At 40.7% G+C, this 24,994-nt stretch overlaps 2 protein-coding genes across 2 annotated transcripts in view; one reads left to right on the forward strand and one right to left on the reverse strand.

The window, feature by feature from the left end:
- The window catches only part of CLVS1 (clavesin 1), a 131,279-nt gene that overhangs the window by 63,436 nt on the left and 42,849 nt on the right, over window positions 1–24,994 (forward strand). The gene's annotated exons all lie outside the window — the stretch shown is intronic.
- ASPH (aspartate beta-hydroxylase) overlaps window positions 20,153–24,994 on the reverse strand; it is a 256,661-nt gene continuing 251,819 nt past the window's right edge. The window contains exon 27 of the transcript XR_009536458.1: window positions 20,153–20,359. The gene's annotated coding sequence lies outside the window, so the exon portion shown is untranslated. The remainder of the gene's footprint in view (window positions 20,360–24,994) is intronic.

The following is a 24,994-nucleotide window of genomic DNA, read 5'->3' on the forward strand; positions in this document are numbered from 1 at the left end:
TAGAAATCAGAGGGAAGTTTTCTTGCAATCCTCTACTTGCCATCCAATGTAGCAACTAGGAATCAGGAAGTCGAGTTTTATTTCTGTTTGGCAACTGTAATTCCATGGATAACCTTGGGAAAATGGCATCACACCTGTAGACCTAAGATTAGTCATCAGCAAAACCCAATGGGGATTGGATGAGGGCAGTGGTTCTCAAACTTCATCACGCACCACAATCACTGGAGTGTTTGTTCAAGTTCTGATTACAGGGTCCCAACCCTGGAGTGTCTGATTCAGTAGGTCGGCACAGGGTGAGGGCGTGTTCGGGTAGGTGAGTGAGAATTAGCATTTCCAAAAAGTCGCCAGGTGATGTGATGTGCTGGTCCAGGGACAACTCTTGACAACACTGGACTAGATAATTCTTACAACCCTTTTAACCACCCAATGCCACAAATCTATAACTTTACCTTCATGGATATAGCCTTAGTGCTTATGTCAGGGACGGAAAATAGGCTTGCCCTCCCACACCAAATCTAAACAATCCGAATGCAGCTCAGGTAAAAAAGAATGCTGGCACTGATTGGTGATGGTTCCTTTCACTGTGGATGGTGAATGTCAAGGCTGCCACATATCTTTTTAGCCCAAAGGTAATTTTTCAAAGTGTAGTAGTTTGTTTTTATACTTAGAATAAACATTTTTTTAAAATAAATTTATTTATTTAATTTATTTTTGGCTGTGTTGGGTCTTCATTGCTGCACGCGGGCTTTCTCCAGTTGCGGCGAGCAGGGCCTACTCTTCGTTGCAGTGCATGGGCTTCTCATGGCGGTGGCTTCTCTTGTTGCAGAGCACGGGTTCTAGGCACGTGGACTTCAGTAGCGGTGGCGCACAGGCTCAGCAGTTGTGGCTTGTGGGCTCTAGAGAACAGGCTCAGTAGTTGTGGCGCACGGGCTTAGTTGCCCCTAGGCATGTGGGATCTTCCTGGACCAGGGATCGAACCCATGTCCCCTGCATTGGCAGGCGGATTCTTAACCACTGCACCACCAGGGAAGTCCCAATAAACTTTTTATTGATATGTTAATATACATCCAGAGAACTACCCAAGCTGTAAGTGTGCAGCCAAGTGAGTTTTCAGAAAATGAAAACATTTAAGTAATCAAACGCAGATTAAGAAGAAGAATACTGCCAGTTACCCAGAGGCCTCTCCTTCCCCCTCCCAGTAGCTGACTCCCAAAGGTAGCTACTATCCTGACTTCCCACACGGTAGATTCGTTTTGCTAGAGTACAGTTTGATTTACCTACCCCCCGTGTCCAGGTGTTCCCGAGTCAATCATTCTTTCCTGGCATCACAGCACTTGCTGTATTATCTGCTTGTACTTTTTTCATCAAAGATCTAAACTATTAATGTCTATGTTTGGAATTTAATAAATAAGATTATTCTTGGAAAATACCAAGGCTAAGAAATGCAGTAGCACATTGTCCTTGTGGAATTTAACTATGTGACAATTGTATCTCATAGAATACAGAATATGCAGCATCAAATAAGTGTCACAAAATAGCTACATTAAGAGAATCTCTCTAACTTTCCCTTAGAGCCCGTTTATTTTCTTAATTTGGCCATGTAGTTTCCAAACTTACCACATATTAGAAGCCTGTAAAAGAATTTGGTTGAGGGGCTAATTCACATTGCCGTATAGACTATATCAAGAAATAACAGTTGTCAGCCACGGAAGAAACACAAATAAGATAAAAATTTTACTATTGAAACTAGAGAGCACTATAATTGAGGTCGTTTCGCATAGAGCTTAATGTACCTGAGACCATTGTATACCATGGAGCAGATATGATGTACACAGCCATGATCCTGAGCTACCAAAAGCCTTAGTCACATTCAATAAGCATTATTGAAGACACCATGGAAATGTGTAAACAGTAGAGAGATTTTCATCTAAAACAGTAATAATGTGATATAGAAAATTTTACAGTTTAAGAGACAAATCCTTAGTCACTTGTATCACATAGGAATCCCAGAAATTATTATTTGGACTTCAGAGAAGTTTTATTATATAGTGAAAATAGCTTCCACATTGCCAAGACGGAGCTCTTTACATTTTATTTTTTTTGGCCACGTCATGTGGCACATGGGATCTTAGTTCCCTGACCGGGGATTGAACCCACGCCCCGTGCAGTGGAAACGCCGAGTCTGAACCACTGGACCAGCAGGGAATTCCCATGGCTGGAGCTCTTTAAAAGTCTGTCTAATAGATTCCCTGAAATGGAAGAACAATAAATGCCCTCAGCACCTCCAGCTGTTGAAATCCGTAACATTCCCTAAACTCAACTTCCACTCCCAAACCCCTCTCTTGGGGGTTCATTACTCATGTTCAGTATAAAAAAATCTTTAAAAAATATTGGTGATACTGGTAAATAAAAATAAGAAAATGCAAATTACACACAACCCTATACAGAAATAGACCTTTTAAACCTGGGCATCTGGTCTTCTCACTTTATAGCACACAGTGAACAGTATTCTAGCTCTTTATTTTACCTCAGCCATCATTTATAATGACTGCATAGTATTCCATTGTTTAGTTATATGATAATGTAGTAACCAATTCCCAATTGCTGAATGTTTAGATTGTTCTCAATTTTTTCAGTATTATGTAAATTCCTGACATGAATGTCCTTTTACTAAATTTTTGGCCACATGAACTACTGCCTTAGGATTAATTTCTAGAGGTGAAATGAATCTTGAAGATGCTCTACAGAAGGTTTTTTTGTTTTTTGTTTTTCATATTCATCAGCATTATATGAAAGGGTCTGCTTCTGAACCAAAATCAGCACTGGGTATTAAAAATAAGTCTTGATCTATTTGTAACCTCTCCACTATGCCTCCACCACACGGCCCCTTTTTGTTTTAATTTGCTTTGATCACTTTGACTACTACTGAGGTGGAACATTTTCCCATATGTTTATTAGACATTTTTTATTAGCTGTTTTGTGTATCACTTGTTAATGTACTTCAACCATTTTTCAGTTGAGGTTTTTAAATTGCTTTATTTCTAATTTTGTAAGAGATTTCTATTACCTAAGGAAATTTTCTCACGTTCATTTTCTCCCGTCACAAACATTTTTCCATAATTTGCATCTACAATGACTAATGTTTATTTTTGCTGTTCTTGTTTAAAGCAGTATAAGACGTTTATATGATCAAGTCTGTTAAGTGGCCTTTGCTAGGGCTTAGAGTCTTTTCTTTCCCAAATGTTATATAAAATTCCTTCCTAGGAATTTTATAGGAATGTTATATAAAATTCCTTCCTAAAATTCCTTCCTATATAAAATTCCTAGAAAAAATATTTCCTTCTAGACTTAGATCTTTTTTTAATTTAACATTTTTATCTATCAGAATTTACATTTGAAAAGGTGTGGAGGAAGGGATTTAACTTAATTTTTTTCTCGGTATTTTGATTTGTCTTAATCCCAGTTATTGAAGAATGCCTCCTGAAATGCATTTTAGCAGATGGATAAATCAGTGATGAGGAAATATTAAGGAGAGTGATGGCAGAGCCAGTTATCCTTTAATACTTTCTGTTAAAAGTTTGAGTTAGTTTTTGATAAGTATGGGTAACATGAATTGGCAAAGGCTGGAAGAGGAGATTCACTTTAATTCAACAACTATTTATTCAACTTTTCACGCGCCAGAATTCCAGGTAGGCATAGGTGGAGGGACCAGCTGGTCATGCCCCCAGGACGGGACAAATATTAGCTTGGTGTTCCTTCCATTCCACATAGGAGAAAATGAAAAATGAGGGGTGTTGGCCAGACACAGGGCGATTGTTGTTGCGCACAAAAGCTGGACTGAAGACTTTGAAAAATATCTTTCACCTCTAAGGAACTCTAAAAAGGCAGTCATAAACATGATTTCTCCTGCTTCAATAATACTAGAGTGGAGTTTAGGAATTTCAAGATGTTTGATGGAGAGTATTAACAACGTGAAAAAAATTAAATGGTTAAGCTAATGCCAGCTCAGCTGAAATGTCATTAATTGAGAGGAGTAATCCCTGATGCCTTAATCCAGAGACTCATTAAGGATTTGGAAGAAATTATGAATAACTTGTTCCATTAACTGAATGAGGTTTTAATTAAGATATTCTTAGAAAAAAAAGAGGACAGGGCAACGTTAAAGTGGATTTTCAGACTTTGGAAGGGGGAACTCAGTTTTGAAAGAGATCTAGAGAAGAGAAGACCTGACTCAGAAGTTAAGACAGACATAAAGCCTGAGAACACTCTGAAATATTTTTCTCTGGTCAGAGCACAGTATTGTTGAGTACTTTGGTACAAAGTTCTATTTCTTGATTATTCTTGTGTTTTCTTTTTCCTATAGATACTCACATTTCTTTATATTTGTAAAAAATTGAGTGTCTTAATTACAACACCTTCCATAAGAAAGTTAGCTAAATATAATAATTCAAAATATAATAGACACATAGAGAAAATAACCAATTATGAGCATAAACTAATATTCAATATTTAAGAGCAACCATAAGTGGCTCTACTCTGCTCATCCAAGTTTATTTACCAGCGCTGCCCAAAACTACCCCCCCTTTCCTGCACCACTTGCCTAATTTCCTCCCTGATCACAGATGAATTATAAAATTCCCCTCTCTCCATTCCCATTCCCCCTGGTACCTCAGCTTGTAATGTTGCCAATCCCCCTACCCTTTTACCTGCTAACAATCCTCTCCATCTTTTATGATTAGTATGATGTCACGTTGCTAGACCAAACCTTACTTCCTCTGTGAAGATTTTCTCCAGATTTTCTAATTCTTTTTTTATTTATTTATTTTTTTTGCGGTACGCAGGCCTCTCACTGCTGTGGCCTCTCCCCTTGCGGAGCACAGGCTGCGGGCGCGCAGGCTCAGCGGCCATGGCTCACCGGCCCAGCCGCTCCGTGGCATGTGGGATCCTTCCGCACCGGGGCACGAACCTGTGTCCCCTGCATCGGCAGGTGGATCCCCAACCACTGCGCCACCAGGGAAGCCCCAGATTTTCTAATTCCTGATGAACGTTTCTTCCCCTAAAAACATGGTTTCTTCTAGACCACTGAATTTTAGATCTAAAAGAGAACTTGGGAATGGTATTGATCAGTAGGTCTCAATATTTAGCATGCTTCAGAATCTACAGGAAAGTTTAAAAAAAAATACTGAACCCCTCTACAGAGTTTCTGATTTCCATAGGCCTGGGGTAGTAAGGTCTGAGAATCTGCATTTCTACCAAGTTCACAGATAATGCTGACATTGCTGATATGCTCCTTTTTGAGAATCACTACTATAGCATACGTTATTTTTTGCTTTTTTTTAGATTCCACATATAAGAGAGAACATACAGATACAGGATTCGCCTTTTTCTGTCTGACTTGTTTCACTTAGCATAACGCCCTCGAGGTTTATCCATGCTGCTGCAGATGAAAAGATTTCCCTCTTTTTATGGCTGAATAATATTCCATTGTGGTGTGTGTGTGTGTGTATGTATATATATAGAATCAATTTTATATATATATATATATATATATATATATACACACACCACAATTCATCCATTTATTCGTTGATGGACACGGGTTATTTCCATATCTTGGCTATTGTAAATAGTACCTTAATGGACATGGGGGTAAATATATCATTTTGAATTAGTGTATATCTATCTATCTATCTCTCTATCTAGTTGATATACATATATATAGTATGCGTATGTGTATATATGTGTGTGTGTGTTGTATACATATATATAAAAATTGATTCCCAATTCCAATTCCAAATGATTTTATCTCAGTATTTTTCACATTTCCATCTTCTTTCCATCTCCAGAGCTGCCACTTCAGTTTGGAACCTCATCAGTTCTCTCCCAAAAGACAGAACATTTTTTAAAATTGTTCTTCCTGCTTTGTTCTAGGCTTGCTTTGATTCTTCTAAAGGTTCCATATTGTCTTCCTAAAAGTCAAATCTGTCTTGTAATACACACCATTTCCTTTTGTCTTAATTTAAATAAATATTTTTCATGATAAGTTGAAAAAATAAAAATTTACTTGAGCTTATTGGAAAATTTCAAAAATATGAAGAAGAAAATAAAAATCAACCAGAGAGAACCACAATTCACATTTTGGTGTTTTTCCTTTTCACCTTTTACTGAGATATAACTCACATACCATATAATTCACTCATTTAAAGGGTACATTTAATGGGTTTTAGTATATTCACAGAGTTGTGTAATCATCACCACAATCTAATTTTAGAACATTTTTATCACCCCCTCCCCCAGAATCCCATACCCATTACCAGTCACTCCTCATTAATCACTTCCTCCACTCGCTCCAGAGCTGTAGGTAACTACTAATCTACATTCTGTCTGGATAGATCTGCCAATTCTGGATGCTTTATATGAATGGAATCATATACTATGTGATCCTTTGTGACTGGCTTCTTTCACTTCACATAATGTTTTCAAGACTTATCCACGCTGTAGTATCTATCAGTACTTCATTCCTTTTTATTGCTGAATAATATTCCATTGCATGGCTACCCCATTTTTTTTTTCATTTATCAGTTGCTGGCCATTTGAGCTCTTCCCACTTTTGATGATTATGAATCATCTTGCTATGAACATTCATGTACACATTTTTTCCAAAGTGGCTGTATCATTTATATTCCTCCCAGCAATGTATGACAGTCCCAATTTCTCCACTCCTTGCCAACCCTAGTTATTGTCTTTTTTTTAGTTATATCCATATTCATTGGTGTGAAGCAGTATCTCATTGTGGTTTTGCTTTGCATTTCCGTAATGACTATTGATACTGAGGATCTTTTCTTGTGCTTATTGGCCATTTGTATACCCTTTTGCAGAATTGTCTATTCAAATCCTTTGCCAATTTTTTATTGGGTAATTTGTCTTATTATTATTGACTTGTAACACACATATATATTCTGGATACAATTCCCTTATCTGATATATCATTTGCAAATACTTTTTTCCCATTCAGTAAGTTGTGTTTTCACTTTATTGATAGAATCCTATGAAGCATGAAAGTTTTAAATTTTGATAAAGTCCGATTTGTCTTTTTTTTTCTTTTCTTTTCTTGTGGGTACCTTTTGTATCGTAGCAAAAAAAAACCTTGTGTAATCCAAGGTCATGAAAATTCACTCCTATATTTTTTGGGGGGTGTCTGTGATTCACTTTGAGTTAATTTTTGTGTATAGTGTGAGGTAGGGGTCCAACTTCAATCTTTTGCATGAAGATATCCACTTGTTCCAGCATCATTTGTTGAAGACTACTCTTGCCCTATTAAATGGTATTGCTTCCCTGTTTGAAATCAATTGACCATTAATATATAGATTTCTTTCTGGGCCCTTAATTTTACTACACTGATCCATATATCCATACTATGCTGGTATAATGTTGTCTTGATTATTGTAGCTTTGAAATAAGTTTTAAATTGTGAAATGTGAGTCATCCAACTTTATTCTTCTTTTTCAAGATTGTTTAGGCTATCTTAGGTCCCTTGCATTTTCACATGAATTTCAGGATCTGCTTGTCAATTTTTGGGAAAAAAAAAATGGAACTGGGATTTTGATAGGGACTGAACTGAATCTGTAGACCTGTTTGGGGAATTCTGTCATCATATTAACATATTGACATATTCTGTCATCATATTAACATATGTCATCATATTAACATCTCAGATTAACATGAGATATCTTCCCATTTACCTATTTAGGTTCTTGCAAAAATATTTTATAGTTCTTGTTATACAAGCCTTGTACTTCTTTTGTTAAATTTATCTCTAGGTATTTTATTCTTTTTGATAATATTTTAAATGAAATTAATTTTTCATTGCTAGTATATTGAAATATAATTAATTTTTGTACATTAATCTTGTATCTTACAACCTTGCTGAACTCATTTATTAGTTCTAGTAGTGTTTAACACTGGATTCCTTAGGATTATTTATATACTAGATCATGTCAACTGAAAACAGATAGTTTTACTGTTTTTCCCATCTGATGACTTCTTTCTTGATTAATTGCTCTGGCTACAATCTCTAGTACAATATCGAATAGAGGTGGTAAGAATAGACATCCTTGTCTTGCTCCTGGTCTTATGGGAAAAGCATTCAGTCTTTCACCATTAGGTATAAAGTTAGTTGCATGTTTTGTAGATGCCCTGTATCAGGTTGAGGAAATTTCTATTCCTAGTTTGGTCAGTCAATAACCATCTCCTTTTAAAATCCTTCAGTAGATCCCTATTTCCTATCAGATCAAGTTCATGCTCCACAGCCTGTGACTGCAGATCCTCCTGGAGCTTCCCCTGCTTACTTCTCCAGCCACATCTCTGGATACTCCCTCTGTACCTCCTTTTCCAACCTCATCTCCAAAATGTTGAGCTCTACCTATTGTAAACTGTATGTAGTTCCTAACATTCCATGTTACCTCATGTCTCTTTGTTTTACCTTCTGCCTTATCCCTACTCTTTTAGTTCCTAATTATACTTCAAGACACAGCTCAAGTGCCACTAATTTCAAAAAGATATCAATTAACTAGATCTGGTTTAGGTGCCTTCCTCTATATTCTTACAACACACTGCACATATTCCTATGCTAGAGTTCACATACTATTCTGCATTGTTGATTTAAGTTTCTGCCTCTCCAAGGAGGATAAATTTCTTAGAGTCAGGGGCCATATCTTAACCATCTTTCATCCTCAGTGCCTGGAACTCACTCAGTAATTTGATGGACAGATGAATGGATGGATGTTGAGATTTATGTCACTTTTTAATACTGAGCATACATAAATGAATAAAAAGACTCACACAATCCTAAAGTTCTTAGCAGCCATAAAAAGCAAGAGACCTTAAAGGTAAATGGAGTTGTTCCAGGGACCATGGAATATAAATGCAGGAAAATATGGAGGGCAAATAAATAGACAAGTCAAGCAAAAAACCCAAAAAGTGTTGAGTTTACAGACCTTGTCTCAATTACTGGAAACAATGGTTTCTAGGAAACACCTTCCTAGGGACGCTGATGCCCATTTCTCCCACTGCTCGACAACAATATCCACCACTAGTTATTATACATTCAATTCAACTCAAAAAATACAGTAGACTATATCAATATATCAATCTACCATGTTCATGCACAAAAGAAGTAAGAGCTGTAGCCTCTGACTGTAATAAAAGCAGGTTTCACCAAATGGTGAACGCTCACACACAAGATTCAGTGAGACATTAGAGCAGTCAATAATTAAATGTCAAGATGGGTAGTGCAGACAACAGCATTTCAGTAGAGGGAGACTCGTTCACTCACGATTATTGATTGTGCACTAGCAGTATGCTAGGTACTGGGTTGGATGTTGAATATATAATGCTGAATAATTGAGAATCTGTGTGTTCAAGGAATTTATAGGCTAGTGAGGAAGCAATGCAAATTAACATATAACTTATATTTATTCATTCAGCAAATACCATCACAGATACTATCTTAGGGGTGCTCATGATACAGCAATGAATTAAAAAGACCAAACTCTCTGCCCAGATAGAGCAAACATTCTAGTTGGGAGAGGAGGACAATAAGTGGGTAGATAAATTATATAGTATGATAAAAAAATAAATACTATGGAGAAAACAGATTAGAGTGATTGAGACTGCTGGGGCATAGATGAGAATGGGGTGCAATTTAGAGCCCTTGTGACTGGCCTCATCAAGAAGGTGACACTGGAGCTAAGACTTGAAGGAGGTGAGGCTGTTAACCATACAGCTACTGAGGGAAGGATGCTCCAGGCAGAGGGAGCGGGCAAGCCAGCGCCCTGAGGTGGGAGTGCCTGCGGTGTTCACAGAACAGCAAAAAAGCTCTAGTTCTGAGGTTAAGTGACTAAGAGCAGCTGTAGGAGATGAGGTCAGGGAGGCTGGGTGCCCTATGGGCCTTGGAAGGACTAGTCTTAGTAAATGAGGAACAACTGGAGGTCTTTGAGCAGAAGAGTGATGCAATCAAATATTTAAACAGATCACTCTGGCTGCTTGTGAAGAATAGACTGACAACACAAGAGCACATGCAGGGAAACAGGTTGGGACATGATTGGCAACATTTAGGCTTGAGGTTATTCTAGTGGCTGAGACCAGAGTGAAAACAACAGGGGTGGTGGGAAGATAACCAGACTCTGGATATATTTTAAGTTAGAGCCACCAGAATTGGATGTATGAGTTTTGAAACAGAGAGGATTCGAAGATGAATTCAGGGTTTTGGTGAGGGCTAACACCTAGGAGAATGGAGGGGAGGGCAACGCCTTCAGGTGAATCTGATCGGGGATGGGGTCGGGGAGCTCAGAAGTTCAGTTTTGTACACTGGAAGCTTGAAACCTTCCAAGTGGAGATTCATGTTGGCAGCTGGATATGTAAGTACCAAAGCAGAGATGAGCAGAGGATTCTATGGGAACGTGTAGGAAGGGCACCCATATGAGGCTTCCCGAGGAAATGACAAACACTGCCTCTCGAAAGGAGGCTGGTGTGATCCAGAAGGCTGCAGCGAGTGAAACGGGCATCGCACAATAGGAAAAAAATGGCTACAGAGAGAGTAGGAAGAGAATTCCAGACATAGGAAATATCTAAGCAAGATCCTTGGAACAGGAAAAAGCATGGTGAGTTTGTGAGAGTAAGCAGAGCCCTGCCTGGGGTGAGGAGTTCTTACTGGAAACACTGGAGCATAAACATGGACCAGATTTGGGGGCGCCTTGAAGACTAGGCTCCTTGTCTAGAAAATCAGCCCTGGCCCACTGATCAGCTTCGGGTGCCCTCCCCAACCAGTGTTCACATTTCCATCTCAGCACCGTCCCAGGGTATCCTAAGAGTCTGTTTACTTTTCTCTTGGCCTCCCTAGATTGTAGTTCCTTGAGAGCAAAGACCTTATATGTTGATTTTTATCTACCGCAATGATTCATTAGTGGAATTTTAATGTTTTTTCAAAGAGTGAATTGTATTTGATACACACACCTCCTTATCATATTTTCATTTCAATGCCTAGGGGAGATTTTAATTAAAAGAGAAATCCTTGTCTTTACTGAATAGGTGAAAGGGCCATTACAATTAGACTACCTTGTAAGAGGCAGCAGACGAGAAAGATTTCAGAAAACAGGATTTTTCAAAACAGCAACTATCAACTGGAAACTTGAAGCAAAGAACACAGGTCAGGTTGTTATGAATTAATTAAAGAGAGGGAAACGGTGGTGGATTTGCAGTAAGGGCATTTGTCTACGCTACTTGCATACCTTATAAGGATGAAAGAACTAACGCGCTAACTGTACCTGATAACGAGAACTTTGGCATCTGGTACTCATCCCTTCAGAGACCTGTCAGAAGGGCCCTGGGCTCAGCCTGCCCAAAAGAGACCCGGACAGTTATCTTTTGCAGGGCAGGAGATTCAATGTCAAGTTCAATCTCCAGCCCTGGCAAAAAGAGTAGGATGCACTATGATGTGTGCCTTAAACCAGCCAGTTACCACGATCTAGGGGTTGGCCACCAGGACCCAATCGCGGCTCTGCTCAACACGCGCTAAGGGGAAATGGCTGCTGCTTGAGCCGCCAACTGGGTATGCTGGAATGTCACAAAGAACTCTCCAGGCGCAGGGAACAGAAGCACTAATTCATCTAAAAATATTACCGTGTTAATTACTGTCCTAGCCCTGCTTCTAGCCCTGACTCTTCTGACTTAAAAATACTATCACTTGTTATCCTTGAAATGACAGGATTGCTTTGTTCATTTAGGAGAAAGTGTCTGCTGAAGCCCCAAATCTGAATACCCGTGGTTTGCCTTTCAGTTGTTCTTTCACCCAAAAAGGGTGTTCCATGTAAAAAGAAGCTAGTTCACAAATCAAACGATGACACAGGGCATTTCTTCAAGACAACCATTATGCCTCAGTGCCCAGCAGAAGTACTCCACCTGTACTGCCCATTTCTCACACGGAACATTAAAACCATTTGTATTCAAGGGTCGAGACTTCATAAAGTTACTGGTTTTTACTACTTTACCAAGGATACCCTTAAGTGGAACTGACACACATTTTTCTCCTGGGGCTGGCAATGTGGAAGACCATGAGTTCTAGTACAATTTGGTGCCACTTTCTTGATTCCTGTTGCATCACTGGTGCAAACAGCAACACAGTGAAAGAGGCAAATAATCTTAACACGATTATGAAAATAATTTTGACCTTGTGGTCCCCCTAAAAGGGTCTCAAGGATCCCTGCAGCATGGCAGACCATAATTTAAGAACTGCTGCTGTCTACAAATCCTTGAAATTCTTGGGTCAAAGGCTATAAGTATTTTAAGGTGCCTGGTACATATTAGAAATTGCCTTTCAGACATGATCCACCAATTGGCATTCCCCTCTGTAAGGTATGGAAGTCCATTTTATCAGGCTAACCCTCTATGGAATTAAAGCTCCTATGTCCTCTTTACAGGTAAGATAAAGAGTCCAAATTTTAACTCATAGCTCTGTGTGTCTGAGGGGAAAGAGTAATTTCTCTTCAATTTCTGTTACTTCTCCCAACTCAGCTATCTCAACCATGGAATACATTGCTCACGTGAACTCCAAACCATCTTCCAAAACAATATGTTACAACAGATCCATGAGTTTAGAGAAGAAAATAATGATAAAAAAATACGTGCATGGCCCATTACTTTCCCTTCTCTGTGCTCCAAGAAAATGCTTTTTTTCAGTAATTCACTACACAGAGACTAGTCATCAGTTGTGTTTCAGCTCCTTTGATCTGAAATGTGATTTTTAGGCATGTGTTCATTAAAATAAAATTAAAGGCTAAAAGAGTTAACATATAATCCTCAGAATGGAAGAGAACCTAAGATAGCTCCTAATTAACTGACTGATTACATGCAGTTTGACATATAATTCTCTCCAGATAAGATCATCTTAATCAAAAATTCTCCAAAAGACAAGATTCTGTAGTTTCAAGGATTTTACAGTATATTGAACATCATTATTACTTGTGATAAATTTAATAAAATAAGATTTATCCTGGACCCAGATCAAAAGGATTTGGTTTCCCAAGGTTCCGCGTCACAATGTACACTGCATCACACAAAACAGCCCACAAAAGTTGTGCCTCAAAGGCTCAGTGGTTTGCAGAAAACTCCAGAGAACATTTAATTGGTCCCCAACATATGAAGAATACCCATAACTATGTCTAGACACCCAATACATGTTTGTGTTCCTTTCCAAAACCTGGCTCACTATCTGTAATTTTAGCTCATTAGAAAAGGACATATGTTGCAGAAGGAAAATACTTTTTCAAAAAAAGGATTTAAACCTCATTAAAAAGCACAGATATTATTTGTATTTTTAAATGTAACTAGGTATGTCTCCAGGACTATTAATATTATAAATGTAGCCTTGTGGTTAGGATTTACTAAACCAACACATCAATTAACTCTAGTTGTTTATACAATTTAAAAATCTATCTTCACACTGATAAAAATGGCATTTGAAATTGGAATAAAGCACCTAAAGAAATATTGTATTGTCGATGACAGAGAATTCTGTGCAACTGATTTTTAAATCAGTTATTGGAGGAAAACTAAATTCCGTTCAGCACAAGTTCCATTGATTCTCAAGAAAAATTATGTGTATAACAAATAACTCTTCTGAAAGTCAAATAAGCCTTTTAAGTTAAATAAGCTTTTTAGTGCACTTTGGGCCTTCTTAACCAATACTAAAATTATAGAAGAAAGCTGGTTTTTTAAATCAGAATTTCTGAGATATCAGTAATTGTCCTAAGTGTGATAAAAAACAGTGATGACTGAACAAGTAAGGGTCAACCTAGAGTATTTTCTTTGCCCGACTGAGTGTTTTAAAAGGTCATGCCCATGTCTAAGAAGAGTTTACTTGAATTTATTCATTCACTGAATAAGAATTTGCTAATTTCATCTGCTAGGTTTTATGTACAAAACCCAATTAGACGTGGACTCTAATCCTTCATTTATTCATTCACCAAATATTTATGGAGGTCTTATTATGTGTCAGACCCTATTCTAAGCACAAGAATATGTGGGAGGGCAAGACAGATCAGGCCCCTCCTCTTCTGGAATCTGCAGTCTATTGGGTCGTGGGGAGAAGAGGGTTAATAAATGATAAAAAAGTAAACAAGTGAGTAAAAAAGACCATTTCAGACAGTGATTAGTGCTATCAAGAAGGTAAAACCAGAGGACGCGATAGAATAATGGTTGGCGCGGGAGGGCTGGGGAGCTTTGCACCTAAATGACACAGAGAAGAAAGTCATTCAAAGATCTGGGACAGCAATTTCTAGACAGAGGACACAGCAAGTGCAAAGGCCTTTAGGAGAGTTTAAAAAAATCGGATTGGGAAGACAGGCAAGTGGAAGCTTTCTCCTTCCTGCAACTCCGCACCTCGCCTCCTCCAGGTGCGCCCCATGCCATGTCAGAACCTGACTCTCATCTCTAGACCTAGAAATCGACCCACCAGACCAGGACACTGTCAGGGTTTCGTACGCCTACAGCACGTCATAGACTTTCTTTATCTACGTAGATGCATTGAGGAATTGTTATAGTTTGCATGGAAGCGTTATAAAATCAAACTATATATAAACCACTGTTTATAACTGAGGAAAAGCAGCTCAGGCACGTAAGTGCAAATACCTGGGATCCTGGTGCTATTCATCTCAATGAGAGACACTGCCTGTACTTCAGTCACTCTTGGGCTGAAACATGACTGCTGTAGATCTACTTGGGTGTCGTTAGCAGGTTGAGAGCAGTGACCTATAGAGGAAAACAGTGCATTAAGAAAAGCTGATGCCTCAGAGACAGATATCCAGAGTTATTGGGAAACGGCGGTCTCCATATTGTTGACAGAACACCTCAAATCCTCAGGCCACTCATCAGCACAGTTATTTATCTTCTTCTCCAAGTCAAAGGAAGAAACATGTCAGGCTTAAAAGCCCTAACGGGAACAGAAAACAAAAGAGGAGACAGAGTAATTTGTAAGAAGCAGTTTTGAGTTTTGTTTTGGTTTTCATTAAGAGGACTGTTTCAGTGATACTATCAAAATCAGACATATTTCAATATGACTGACACATAATATATATGTTTTGAATAGGCAATCCATTCACATTGCATATAAATCAAACAATATAAAGGGGTATTCATCAAATGTTTCTACTTCATTCCTATCCTTCATTTCCACAAGGGTAACTTCTTTTCTTAGGTCCTTGTGTCTTTGTTTTTTGTGTAACAGAAATAGAAGTATATATTCTTATTTTCCCCTTTTTATTCAAATATTCCATACTCTGTACAGTATTACCCATCTTGCCTTATTATTTAAACAATATGTCTTGAGGATTTCAACATATCATTTCATAGAAAGGACATCTTTCCATATCAGCACATAGAAAACTTTCTTTTTATTTGCTTTTTACATGTTCAGAGTATTCTAGTATATGGATGTACCACAGTTTGCTAAACACAGTTCTTTATTAGTGGATATTTGGTTTAATTCCAATCTTTTGCTATTACAACCAATGCAGCAAGGAACAAGTTTGTACATACAGTATTCTGCACATGTACAATTATATCTGCAAGATAAATTCCCAGAAGTAGGAGTTTTGTATAAATTAAAAATTATCCATTTGTAATTTGGGTAAATATTCAGAAATATCCCTCCATGGGGGATGCACTACGATATCCACTATCATCAGTCATTATGAGAACACCTATTATCCAAGGCCTTGCCAAGGCCAGAATGTATTTTCAACCTTTTGGATTTTTGACAGACTGACAGAATGAAAAATGTTGTCTCAGTGAAATATTAATTTGCTTTCTCTATGACTGAGGTGGAGCATCTTTTCATATGTTTAAGTGGAATTTGTCTTTCCTTTCCTGTTAATTTTCTGTTCATAGACTTTTCCCATTTCCTCTATTATGTTGTTGGTTTTATCAATTTACATTAGGGAGATTAGCTCTTTGTCATATGAATTGCAAATATTTCCCATAGTTTTCTTTCAGTTATCTTTTGATTTTACTTGCAGGATTTTTTGCTGTTTTGGTTTTGCTAGATAAGAGCATTTTTAAAATTATAGTGTTTATCAGTTTTGTGTGGTTTCTGGATTTTCTCCTAAAATTTCATGGCTTATTTTGCATTTACATTTTTGCAGCTTATCCTACTGCACAGTGTGGGTTTCTGCTGTTGTTTTCCTAGAAGGCTGTCTGGTTCCAACACAATTTATGGACACATTTATTTCCACCCTTCTGATTATACTTGCCACTTCATCATACGCCATATATACTTGGGTCTTTTCATGCATAAATACCACACCGTTTTAACTACTGAGGCTTAAAAATGTTTTAATATCCAGTAGATTTAGCTCCTTTGAGAAATTCTACTCGATATAAATGTATCGGCTATGAAAAGAAATAGATCTGACTCTCCGAAGCTGACTGTATGATTTCTTGGTTCAGAAGCCACGTGATTTCTTGGTTCAGAAGCCACGTGGCCTCCCTGAGAGCCGCCTCCTTCACTCTGCTTCTACTCTGCACACCTGCCCCACCTCTCCCCATCAGATTTACCCTTAAAGCTGCTGTTTGTGGGCACAAAGAACTGTTTTCTCCTCCGTTCTCTGTGCTTTTATTTGTAAGATGGTAAATGCAGTGATTTTGAAAGCTTTCAGATGTGCGAGGACTTACACCTGCCCTCCAGGCTGTTGGATCTAGATCCTAAAAGTTGTTCTGGGGAGCAGATAATCATTAACTTTTTATAGATGGATTAGAGAAACGTAGGCTTCCAAGAATATATTTTGGAGATAGAGACATACATCAAGCGGGTCAGGCAGAAAGGAAAACGGGGGCGGGGCGGAGGAAGAGAAAAGAAAATGAATTGGAAAAAAAAGTGCTTTTCAGTCTCCAGAGCTTACTGGACTTGGAATCCCAGAGCAGCGCCACCCAGTGACCGCCGTGTCCCGACCTGACACCCGCAGAGACAGGAGGGAACGGGCCGCCTCTCCGCCCTTCCGGAGCCGGGGAGTCAGAGACAGAGACACAGACGGAGACAGAGAGGTCGAACCTCAAAGAAGCACACTTAACAGTTCTCACCGGTCGGGGTCAGCTCCAGGGCCTCGGGGGCCGCTTTTCGCCGGAAGCCACGGAGAGAGCAGCGCCCGCGTCCCGCGCGCGCACGGGGCGGGGCCGAGGAGGGCGGGGCGCAGGCGCGGTCCGGGTGGGAAGGCGGTGCCCCCGGGGCCCACCCCCCGCGCCCTCCCGCCGCTCTGCCGCCCAGGGGCCGCCCCTCGCGCGCACGCACGCGCGCGCGCACACACACACACACACACACACACACACACACACTCCTCTCACACATCCCTTCACACCCTCACACACTTCACACCCCTCTCACACCCTCACACTCCCTCGCACACTCGTTCTCCCCCTCGCACAGACACCCCGTCATACACTCACACGCTGCCCCTCACACACTAGCGCCGCCTTCACACACTCACACGCACTCACACACTCAGCCCTTCACAGACTCGCCCCCTCGCGCACTCACTCTCACTCATCACTCCTCCTTCAGTGTCCTCGTTCTCACTCGCTCTCATCCACTCTCCCTTTCTCTTCCAAGTTTTTCCCACTTTGCTCAGAATGATAGCCCTTTGGGGGGAGGAATGAGAAGAAGCCTGCCTGACCCCAGGGCTGAGCGCAGCTCTGTCCGGGCTTTGTCCTTATCCAAGAAAAACAGAGCCACGTGTTCCCTGCACCTCAGCCAACATTGTGGGCCCCGAAGGAAGCAGCTGTGCGCCCAGGAAGGCTCAGCCCCCGAAGGGCCCTCACTGTGCATCACCCGCTCCCACCCTTGTTAGCAAAGGGGACACGGCGTTCTCTGTGGCTCATACCACACTGGGTCCTGGGGGTACAAGCAAGGAAAGACAAAGTGCTACCCTCAGAGAAAGTGATGGTTTGGTGGGGATGGGAATAGGTAAACCAGTAATTAAGACAAAACACATGTTTCAAATTATTTCTAATTTTAAAATCGTATTTAAAAAGCACACACATACTATGAGACGTGCCATGAAAGCCGTGGAAATACTGTGAAGATTTAGAAAAGCAAACGACCACACGTGCTGGGGGTCTCAGTGGAGGTTTTGTGATAAGGAGGACTGACGGGGACTTGGTGAATCAGGAGGAATTTTCAAGGAAGCCCTGAGCTGGCATCTGCCTGGGGTTGTAAGAATCAGTTACTGGTGGGGATGGTGCTGGGAGGCGATCGTGGTATCGTGATGAGTGGAACTTACTTGTGCAAAGCCCAAGTGTCCTCAGGGATAGTGGTGTCCCAATTCCTCCAGCACCGCCAGGCTGCGTGGCTCCGGGGCCAGTCGAACCCTTTGCGCGAGGAACCCTGGGGCCAGTGTGGCCAAGACTGGGCCACACAAAAGGGGGTGCAGAACTAAGGCTCAGACCTGGGTTTGAGTTATTGTTCAGAGGGCCTTGAATGTCATTGAAGGAGTTAAGACCTAGTTTAGGAAGTTTGAAATTTCCCTAGGCTTTTCTAGACCTTTCTGTCAGAATTATATATAGTCTCTAAATTGCAATTCTTTATTCTCCTTTAATTGTACCTTTTTTTATTCCCCACTAATAACAGATAGCTATTACTTCCTCTTTGGTTTTTGCCCTTCTGATTTACATTCAGAAGTTTTTGTGTATTTTTGGAATTAATATTTTGGTTTAGTTTGTGTGTAAATAAGGCCCTGATGCTTCAAGGCTATGACAAACAATTTTGTCATTGTGCTGTGGCCCTTGAATTCGGGATACTGCAAGTCTGGCAGTGTGGCGTGTCACTTAACCATGAGCAGGCTGGCTCAGCCCAGGGTCGACTTCTCAACCCCTTTGAGTTCTGTTTGAAACTCCTGGTCAGATTTATTTTGTGGGGCAAATTACATGCTACAGCAACATTCACAAAATGCAAAGGATATACAGTTAACCCTTGAACAGCACAGGTTTGAATTACAAGGGACCACTTATTCTCGGCTTTTTTTCAATAGTAAATACTAAACTGCTACAGGACTGGAGTTGGTTGAACCCCCGAATTCGGAACTGCCCATCTGGACGAACCTCGGATATGGAGGGCGAACTACAAATTATACCAGATTTTCTACTGCGTGGAAGGTTGACGCCCCTAACCCTCGCGATGTTCAAGGGTCAACTGTACTCCATTAATATTGCAATAGAATTGCTTTTGGCTACTCATAGCTAATATGTCTCCTTGATCACAAATACATACTTTGAGGGAGTGATTAATGATGCCAGTAATGTAATTGCCATTCTGAACATGGAACTTACTGGAAACTTAATTTCTAATTTTGAATAACTGATTAGTAACTTAACCCTGGGGGGACCTAGTCAATCAGCAAACACTGAGCATTCTGTGCTAGGCCACCAGAAAATAATAATAATATAACATAATGTAAAATGAGAGAGTGCAGGGAAGAAAAAGAAATAAATCTGCGTTTCTGCCCCAAGGTGGCTCGCAGTTTTGTAGGAATGATAGATATATAAACTGATACAAAGAAGAGTGAGAAGTATGAAAATAAGGGTGTGCCCAAGATGCTATGGAGTTCTGAGAAAGAAATGCCTAACCTGGGAGTTCATGCAATTAGGCAAAAAAGGCCCCGTGACTGAAATGGGATCTGCAGGGGACTTTAAACAATAAATAGGTTATAAAAGGCAATGAAGGGGCTTCCTTGGTGGCGCAGTGGTTGAGAGTCCGCCTGTCGATGCAGGGGACACGGGTTCGTGCCCCGGTCCGGGAAGATCCCACATGCCGCAGAGCGGCTGGGCCCATGAGCCGTGGCCGCTGAGCCTGCGCGTCTGGAGCCTGTGCTCCGCAACGGAGAGGCCGCAGCGGTGAGAGGCCCGCGTACCACAAAAAAAAAAAAAAAAAAAAAAAAGGCAATGAAGAAAAACAGGGTACTCAAGCTTCATCTGGAATTTATCAGAAAACTTATTTTTCATATTTTCCATTCTTTTTCTTTTCTCCTGGGATATTTTTATGACATGAAATGGAGAACAGAATGAGACTTTATTTTAATTGAAGTATAGTTGATTTACTGTTAGTTTCAAGAATGAGACATCTTTAACAAACAAAGATGTTATTGTGAACTTCCAGGTCTCAGAATTGTTTTTCGAGAGATGGAGCAATGGCCTCCTCCTTGGCTGGGGCGGTGGATGGGGTCTGAGGTTTCCAGATCGATGTATAGAACCAGCTCCTACCTTTACCATCGCTGTCACCAGCCCACAGTCAATTGAGAAAAGCTGTGGGAGAAAGAAGCTACGGAGGAAAAGAAAGCAACACCATCATTAAGGTGCTGAGAGTTGATCTGATTAAACTGAGCCTGTCTGTGCAGGAAAACAAGCAGCTTCCTGCACGCCAGTCGGACGAGGGGTCAAATGCAGCTCCCCCTTACAGCACCTGCCTCTGCTTTAGTTCTCCCAGCCAGGGACAATTGGCCTGCTTACCAGGCATGAGGTTTAACTTATTTTCTATACCCCACGGGCTTATTTGCTCCGCGGCATGTGGGAGCTTCCCGGACCAGGGATCAAACCGTGTTCCCTGCATTGGCAGGCGGATTCCTAACCCCTGCGCCACCAGGGAAGTCCCTCCTAGGAGATTCTTAATTGTCTTTCAAATGGTGATGGCTAAGTCATTCCACGGTGTAGACCTCTATTCAAAGTCATCAGAATGATCAGCTGCTCATCAGGAATGTCTGGACCCCTGTGCACAGGAAGGCAGAGCTGCTGGAACGCCAGCAGAGCTACAGAATTCCAGGAACTGGAGGACTCAGCTCTCACAGAGCCGTCCGTGGCTGCCAGTACACAGTCCATCCTGTTTGCTCTCCAGATAAGCAAAGCGTTTCCAACAAGTGGCCACCAATCTTCATCCTCAAAGTGATGAAGCACACGAACTGTCATTAAGAAGGGGACAGACTAGCAGCCCCAAGATGGTGCACAAGATGATCCACCTGCTCAGCCATAAAAAGAAACAAAATTGAGTTATTTGTAGTGAGGTGGATGGACCTAGAGTCTGTCATACGGAGTGAAGTCAGTCAGAAAGAGAAAAACAAATACCGTAAGCTAACACATATATACGGAATGTTAAAAAAAAAAAAAAAAAGGATTCTGAAGAACCTTGGGGCAGGACAGGAATAAAGACACAGATGTAGAGAATGGACTTGAGGACACGGGGAGGGGGAAGGATAAGCTGGGACGAAGTGAGAGAGTGGTATGGACATATATGCACTACCAAATGTAAAATAGATAGCTAGTGGGAAGCAGTTGCACAGCACAGGGAGATCAGCTCGGTGCTTTGTGACCACCTAGAGGGGTGGGCTAGGGAGGGTGGGAGGGAGACGCAAGAGGGAGGAGATATGGGGATATATGTATATGTATAGCTGATTCACTTCGTTACAAAGCAGAAACCAACACACCATTGTAAAGCAATTACACTCCAATAAAGATGTTAAAAAAAAAAAGATGATCCACTGATGTATAGGAAGAAAAATTTCTATTTTCTAACTTCATAGATTTTATCCACGCATTCAATTTATACATAAGTATACATTATCAAAAAGTTTGGAGACCCCTGAGCTAGACCCCGACAAGTACAAAAAAGCCTGGTCAATCCCTTAACCTACTTCCCTGTGCCAGAGACTAGCTGCTCTGCCCTGAGAGACATTTGATGATAGCTGGGAGCTCTTAGAGGGTCTCTGGACTTGGTAGAAGAAAAGTAAAAGAAGTTATGAAGAGCTTGGCGTATTCAACGTGGAGTCCGACATCACATCCAGAACCAACTGGCCTTCTGTTTATCCTTTCAGTCAAAACGTCTTATCCCTCCGTACAGAGAGTTTTACTTTGCTTCGGTACACTGCCCGCAATCCTAACAAGTTGTGATGTGTTTGTTCTATGGAAAGGAAACAGCTGCTTGGGACAGAAATCTCACTGTCCTCTCAACCAGAAGGTTTGGAATGGAGCCTGGCTCTGTTTCTGGCCTTATCACTTGAGGAAAACCCTTGCTTTCCCCACATTCAATTTCTTCTCCCATAAAAATGAGGTATTGCTAATCTCAACTTCATAGGATTATTTTTGTGTTTTTTTAAGTGTAAAATTTTTACTTGATATCTCTCAAACTACAGAAGTACTGCATGCTTAGTTTACATAACGAAACAAGTGCTAACAAAACGGTATGAAGGGGCTTCCCTGGTGGCGCAGTGGTTGAGAATCCGCCTGCCAATGCAGGGGACACGGGTTCGAGTCCTGGTCTGGGAAGATCCCACATGTCACGGAGCGACTGGGCCCGTGAGCCACAACTACTGAGGCTGCGCGTCTGGAGCCTGTGCTCCACAATGGGAGAGGCCGTGACAGTGAGAGGCCTGCGCACTGCGATGAAGAGCGGCCCCCGCTCTCCGCAACTGGAGAAAGCCCTCGCACAGAAACGAAGAATCAACACAACCAAAAATAAATAAATAAATTTAAAAAAAAAAGAAAAAAAAAAAAAACGGTATGAAGGCAAAGCTGATTTTCTCCCTTTCCCCCTCATGCCCTCCCTCCTGATACAGGCAAAACACGCAGCCCCAATGTACACCCTTCCACCTCTTTCTCCTTGCTCATACGAACATAAATAAATAAAGAGGAATTTTTTGTATTAAAATTTATGATATATACATTATTCTGCAACAAGCTTTTTTCCTACTCTATACATTGTTTTCAGAAGCAAATGAAATCAGATTCCTAAAAGAGCTTGGTAAACTGTAGTCGCCACTCAGCTTCCTCTTTCTAACACCAATGAGAGGTAAACTGAGTGAAAGCATAGGTGAGTTTACTAAACACAAATGCAGTCAGTAATTTTGCTGCACAGAATCCAGAGTTGTCCCATCTGTCCAGCCTTGGTGGAAAGTGCCTCAGTGGAAGCAGTATGAGGGCCCAAGGCTGGGGAAGAGGGGCCCCAGGACTACCTGATCCATGGCTGCCCCCAGCACGAGGCACCCTGCAGGTGACTGACCAATAAGAGTGGGATGACAATGTAGGAAGAATTGATGAATAGACTAATGAATTTAAAAAGGAACAAATGAAGGTACAAACGAGACTACAAATGGGACCATTTCTTTAAGAAGTGTTTTCGTGAAAATATGGAAGGAAATAATGAGGGAAAATAGGGAATTTTCTCTAAGAGATCTGAGGATGCCTCTGAATAAGCAATGGAAAAAAATTGGCTGACTCATTGAAGGCTGGTGGCCTCCAGGGACCTGTAATTGTTTCACCAGCCAAGGGAACTCCAAAGCTGAGCTGGAAATCAGGCTTCTCTTTTACCTTCTTACGTTAATCTAGAAACAGCAAATGCTGGAGAGGGTGTGGAGAAAAGGGAACACTCTTGCACTGCTGGTGGGAATGTGAATTGGTACAGCCACTATGGAGAACAGTATGGAGGTTCCTTAAAAAACTACAAATAGAACTACCATATGACCCAGCAATCCCACTACAAGGCATATACCCTGAAAAAACCATAATTCAAAAAGAGTCATGTACCAAAATGTTCATTGCAGCTCTATTTACAATAGCCAGGACATGGAAGCAATCTAACTGTCCATCAACAGATGAATGGATAAAGAAGATGTGGCACATATATACAATGGAATATTAATTACTCAGCCATAAAAAGAAACGAAATTGAGTTATTTGTAGTAGGTGGATGGACCTAGAGTCTGTCATACAGAGTGAAGTAAGTCAGAAAGAGAAAAACAAATACCGTATGCTAACACATATATATGGAATCTAAGGGGAAAAAAAAAAGGTCATGAAGAACCTAGGGGTAAGACAGGAATAAAGACACAGAACTACTAGAGAATGGACTTGAGGACACAGGGAAGGGGAAGGGGAAGCTGTGACAAAGTGAGAGTGGCATGGACATATATACACTACCAAATGTAAAATAGCTAGCTAGTGGGAAGCAGCTGCATAGCACAGGGAGATCAGCTTGGTGCTTTGTGACCACCTAGAGGGGTGAGCTAGGGAGGGTGGGAGGGAGACGCAAGAGGGAGGAGATATGGGGATGTATGTATATGTATAGCTGATTCACTTTGTTATACAGCAGAAACTAACACGCCATTGTAAAGCAATTATACTCAATAAAGATGTTAACAAAAAAAAAGTGCACCTCAAAGCATTACCAGAATGAGCAAAATGTGCCCTGCATTGTGTGGTCCCTCCTCCACCGGCCCCGCCCTGCAGATGAGACCACCTCCCACGGGTCCCCTCCCTGCTACCTCCTCTCCTAGGCTGTGGCATCAGGGCCAGGCGCTTATTTCTCTATTAACTACTGTCACCCCAAAACTCATATGAGTAAGTGTCAAACTGCTGTTAACTTGTGCCGAGTTACAGCTCTTTATTATGTGGTAGTACTAAAAATTAAAATATTCTTCAAGTCAGGCCATTTAGAAATTTTTCTAATTCGCAGAACACATTAAACTAATGATGCTAATTGGCTTACTCAAAACAAACTCATCATGACTTTTACATCTTTTCTAGGGCAGGACCAGCATAGATAATATTCTATAGGGATTTCTCCCTGCAAGGGACACAGGCTTTCCTTTCTCACCTAATTATAAGTATCTTCCAAAATGCAATCTGTGTGGCGTTATATAATTGTGCTTAAAAACATTTTTCAGTAAGGGGAATGTGTCCTAAATCTAACCAAATATATATCAAAATATAAATGTTCAATTATTAAACGGGAAAATTTACTGTGCTCCACGTTCTACAAGACGGGCATATGTGTACTGCCCACATGGATTTTATAAAGATTCTAAGTGTACTGTGAAGTCTGTTTACTGGCCACCAAACACATACACACAAGCAAAACCTAATATTTAATGATACAATGAGTAACAGCCATTTTCTTAGCCTGATTCAG

Source organism: Lagenorhynchus albirostris, chromosome 17, assembly GCF_949774975.1.
Source record: "Lagenorhynchus albirostris chromosome 17, mLagAlb1.1, whole genome shotgun sequence".
Lineage (NCBI taxonomy): Eukaryota > Metazoa > Chordata > Mammalia > Artiodactyla > Delphinidae > Lagenorhynchus > Lagenorhynchus albirostris.